This window comes from Salvia hispanica, chromosome 1 (genome assembly GCF_023119035.1).
Source record: "Salvia hispanica cultivar TCC Black 2014 chromosome 1, UniMelb_Shisp_WGS_1.0, whole genome shotgun sequence".
In the NCBI taxonomy this organism is placed as follows: Eukaryota; Viridiplantae; Streptophyta; class Magnoliopsida; order Lamiales; family Lamiaceae; genus Salvia; species Salvia hispanica.
In genome coordinates this window covers 45610400-45615529 of record NC_062965.1, presented here as the reverse complement: position 1 = coordinate 45615529, position 5130 = coordinate 45610400, and positions in this window count along the sequence as shown.

Genomic DNA, 5130 nt, shown 5'->3' with positions numbered 1-5130 from the left:
TCCTTAGAGACACCCGGGGTATTCGAATATTTGGAATGTGTAATGTACTAATATGGAATTCAATCGTTACGATATTTCATTTATGCAAAAGTTTGAATGTTTGAGATGACTTGTTTTAGTTAATCAAGGATTGCACTAAAATAGGGGAGGATTGTTAGATATTTTAGTGTAATTGGATTAACTTGAATGATCGGTTATTGTTATAATGATACATCATTTAAGTATGGAGGTGCGGAGTGCACGCTTATTTGAATTCGTTATAATATTAGGAGCGAAGCTCCTAGATAGATGAACGGGGGTCCGGGGGCAGCGCCCCCGGGTAGCGGGGTCCAAGGGGCGGCAGCCCCTGGCGGGGTCCAAGGGGCAGAGCCCCTGGCTGGGGTCGAGCTGTATCGGAAATTCATCCGAAAATATAATTTCCGAAAGTCGAAGGACTAAATTGCAATTTAGGAAACCTTTGAAATTCGGTTATTTTCGGTTTCATCTCCCAACAGTTGCAATGTTTCATTGCACTGTTTCATCTTCTTCTTCTACTGATCATTTTCTGGTTCAATATCATCGAAAATACAAACATATGATCTTCTAATACTCTGAATTTTATCCGATCAAACATTTTGGTTGAACCCCGAAATTGATTTGATCTGAAAGTGATAAACACGACTTTCAGATATCCGGTTTTTGTTTCTCTGTTTTATATCTCGTTGAGTGGAAGAAATTGTCTCTGCTACAAATGATGTCACAATGGCGAGGATTTTCAAGGAGTCGATTGTTTCCATTGTTTCGAAAGATCTCAAAACCTATTCCCTCATCAGCTTTTTTAATGGAAAGTCTGTGTAGCATGGGATTCATGTAACACCGTGTGCTCTTGTTGTTGACTTCAACTATAACAGACTCATCAACTAAACCATCTAAATATGATTCACTATCATCCCCTCCTCCAACTGTTGCATCCCAAATCTGCAACAACTTATGTAACAGCCCGCCCTCCTAGGGTACAATAAATGCGGCAACTGCTATCAAACGGACTCGAAGAAATGAACAAAGGCTAGGTGAAAGTAGGTTTTTTCTTAGTGCGTTCAGAAGGAAATAAACAGGTTCCCTCGGTCCAGCAAATCCACCGAGATCACGCGGTCTAGGAACTCGTTGGTCGCAGGAAATCCCGGTCGTCGGACACACAGAGCACTTCTTTCAAAAACCCTCAACCACTTTACTAAACCTAGTATAGGGAAGTAGGGATCGATCCCACAGAGAAGCATGCGTAATACTCATGTTCAAGGATTTGGACTTGTTTTTAGTGTTGGCTGCTGCCACGCATTTTTTCTGGGTTGAGGAAAACAAATTAAACTTGACTTGGGAATCTTAAAACTCCTACGCTAATCGCTAGACCTAGGCGAAATAACAAGAGAGCGTTGTGAGAAAGTTAACTGCTCAATCACCAGATCTAAGAAAACTACTCCAATTACCTAGACCTAGGAAATAAACTGACTGTGGGGACCATGACTGAAAAAGCAGAGTACGGACGAAAAGTTGACAGAATAACTAACTCGAGTACTAACTAACAGCGACATCATCTTCTACAACCAAATTGCGTAAAAACTCATAAGAAAATCAACATGAACGAAATCAGAGCAGAGCAAACTAAATCTAAGTCAAATTTATGCATAACAACGAAGAACTAAACAGATCTGCAGACGCTAGACGAAGTAAAGCATAAAACAAGAAGAAAACTCAAATCCATCTAACAATTTCCTTTTCTCGCTTCGGATCCAACCTCAGACGCTAAATCCACTCCGGATCCAAGCGTCCGACACAAACTCCAACCAACAAAAACACTTCATCACTTCAGATTCGAACAACAACCTCCAATCAGTCAATAAACCACAGATTTATCACCGAATTCCCATATCAAACACCACAACATCAAAATAATATAGAGATCGACATAATACTTGTTAAAATAAACTCTCAGCAGCGAGATCTACGTAAATCAACTCAAAATATCACAACTAAACGCAAATCAACAAAAGCGAAAAGATAACGAGTATCATCAACAGCCAAGTCGACTCCCAAAAGTGAAGTGCGACCGCAAAATGCAAAACAACTGAAATTAAAAGAGATTGTATCTTCGTCCACACGCGGACGGTGTTGCAACTGAGAAACTTCTAAAGAAAGGAACCCTCCGTAACCCGAACTACCCCAGATCTCCCATTCCCAAGTGTGTGTTATGTGTGTGAGCTAAAAGAGAGTGAAAAAGTGATCTGATGTGCGTTGCATGCTCTTCTATATATAGGCGTTGGAGTGGGGCCCAGCGAGGTATAGATAGACCTTGTTGCCCTCAGCTATTGACTCCCTCCGTCACGCCTTCTTTTCTTTTGAATTCTGCTCACTTTACTTCATTCCTTTGCTAGACCATCTCCTTCAGCATTTCCTCGATCTAGCGATTTTTCTCACACACCTGGCTTATGAAACGTGTTAGACCCAACAAATTATAACGCTTTTCACCACATAACCGATGCATGAAATTAGCCTTATCAAACTGCTCACACTTAAACCATACTTGTCCTCAAGTATAAAGACAAGAAAAGAAAAAGAATAAGGCGAATTTCAAGCAAGGTTATCTCCTGACCGACTCCTAGATCTAGACACAATTAAAACTTAAAAAGTTTAAGAAAAACATACAAACACATAAACACATATACATGAGCTAGCTTCAACTTTTAGGCATCCGTCCCCACAAGATTAAGGTCAATTCAATAGGTTGCACTCCTCCAAATAGGCCCTTTCCCTTCCTTTACCTAGTCAATCTGTCAGCTTGTCAAGATAGCCTTTTACTTACCCGATTGTTGGATTCACTCGATCACTCATTCCTCACCAGGGATGTTAGGATCGATTCTCTCTTAAGTTAATGCTACACCACTGAAGCGTCGGGTTATGAGAGTTCCTCCTTTCCTGGGTCAGGCTATTATCATTCCTGCCCTCTAGACAATTTCCCTTTGGACTTCGTCGAGCTTATTCCTCCTCTTTTCTATATTATCTTTTTTTTCCTGGACTTCGTCCAGCTCATTCCTCCATTCCTCCTCTCTTGTGGACTTCGTCCAGCTTATAACACCTTACCCTGGACTTCGTCCAGCTTATACCTTCATAACCCAATTTCCCATTTTTTTTTCTCCTTCACAGCTCTTCTCCCTAAGCATTCAGTGGCGGCCCCTGAACACGTGTTAACTCGAAGTTATTTAAGGCTTATAACTCACTATTATAGTAGGGCTTCACATCTAGGTCAGTAGAGGCATCCTCCATCGTTCTCGCTTCACTCAGATTAACTAGGCTTATTTAAGGAAAAAGCTTCTAAGTTGGAAATGCCTCCTATCTTCAATTACTTTCACTAAGGGAATCATGCCGTATTATATTCACTGGCTCATGCGACAACACTTAGACTTAAAGACTCTTAATATGCAGACAAAGTAATGCATTGACTCCTCTCCCCCTCCCACTTCACTCAAGCTTGTCCCCAAGCCATCGCCGTGAAGGGGGGAAACAGAGAGATCAATGCAAAATAACAAAACAGGTTACAAAAACAGAAAACACAAACTTCTCACACTTAGACCAAGCATTGGGCTAAGTGTGAGAATTGCACAATAAAACAGAAAATACAAACTTCTCACACTTAGACCAAGAATTGGGCTAAGTGTGAGAAAAACACAATAACACAGAAAATACAAACTTCTCACACTTAGACCACGCAGTGGGCTAAGTGGGAGAAGATACAACAATTATAAAAACACACATAGGTAACAGAAATAATAAAAAAAACTAAAAGAATGAAAATAAAAGTTACTTGGTCAAGGGATGGTGATTCACTTCTGGGGCTGGCTCCCTCGAGAGCCAGACTGGGGTAGGATTCCGGGTCGGGTCATTCTTACTTTCTTCTTTGCTGGCTGCTCCAGCTCTTCCTCCTCCTATGCTGCTTGTTCGAGTACTGGCTTCCTTACTATAGACTTTGATTTAGATGGGGCTGGAACTTGTTTGGGAACGGCCGGGGGGATCAACTGCTTGAGCGATTGCTGCGATTGCCTGACGGAGGGACTGCTCTGAATGGGCTGCTTGACTTCACTGCTGGACCCAGGAGTTGTCTTCGACTGGGTCAAGGGGAGCGTCTGCTGCATCCACTTAACATTTTCATTGAAAGCTCCACCGCTTCCGTCATTCGCTCATTCTGTTTGGCGATGTTGCCCCTCAGGGTCTTCACTTCCTAATCCCACCGAGTTCCTTAATCATTTCCCTCCTCATTGACTGCATTTCCTTCTTCATGTCCTGGACTTCCTTGCGTAGCTCTTCAATCTCTTCACTTGGCATGGCTTCCTCGGCTTCCTCCGGCTCTGCTTTCACCTTATCTCCCAACGAGTAGAAGAGAGTTTTGGTGCCGTGAGTCTGCAGCAACCCCTTATTGAAAAATTAATCAACACTGAACACTTCTGGGGGTTCGCACATGACTACCAACGGAGCGGTCTTGGCAATTTTCATTTCTATGTTCCTCTGGAGGTAAGCGCCGATGAGGTGGCAGGTGTACATATGACGCGCAGGGTTGCTCGTCATTTGGTGGCACGCCTGCGCCAGCCAATATCCTAGGTGCACCTTTACACCTTTCGCCATGCACCATGTGAGGTAGAGGTCGGTAGTTGTGAGAGCTGAATTCGTGGTACCCATCAAGTAGTAACTGACAAACGTCTGAGCAAAACGGAGAATCCGGTCTTCAATGTAGGAGGCCTTGGAGTAGCTGGACTTAAACGTACCCGCCTTGGGGTGCGTAATCAGTTCCCATGCCGTCTGCACCTTGAAACCGGGTGTGTTCTTTGGCACTCCAACCATCCTATCATTCCACGCCCCCTCTTCATCCTCGGCTTGGGTAAACAACCCCATCCGCAAAGACCACTCCCGAATGCTCATCTCATACTCTTCATTAAAAAGCCTGAACGTTATAGAATCCGCGTCGAGATCAGTGGTATTCTTCAAACGAAAGGTGGAGAAAAACTCCCTTGCTAGATCCACTGGCACCCTCTCCTGACTGTGCTGTAATAACCACTCAAATCCTATCGATTGGATACAAGCGCGGAATTCCTTATCACATGCAAT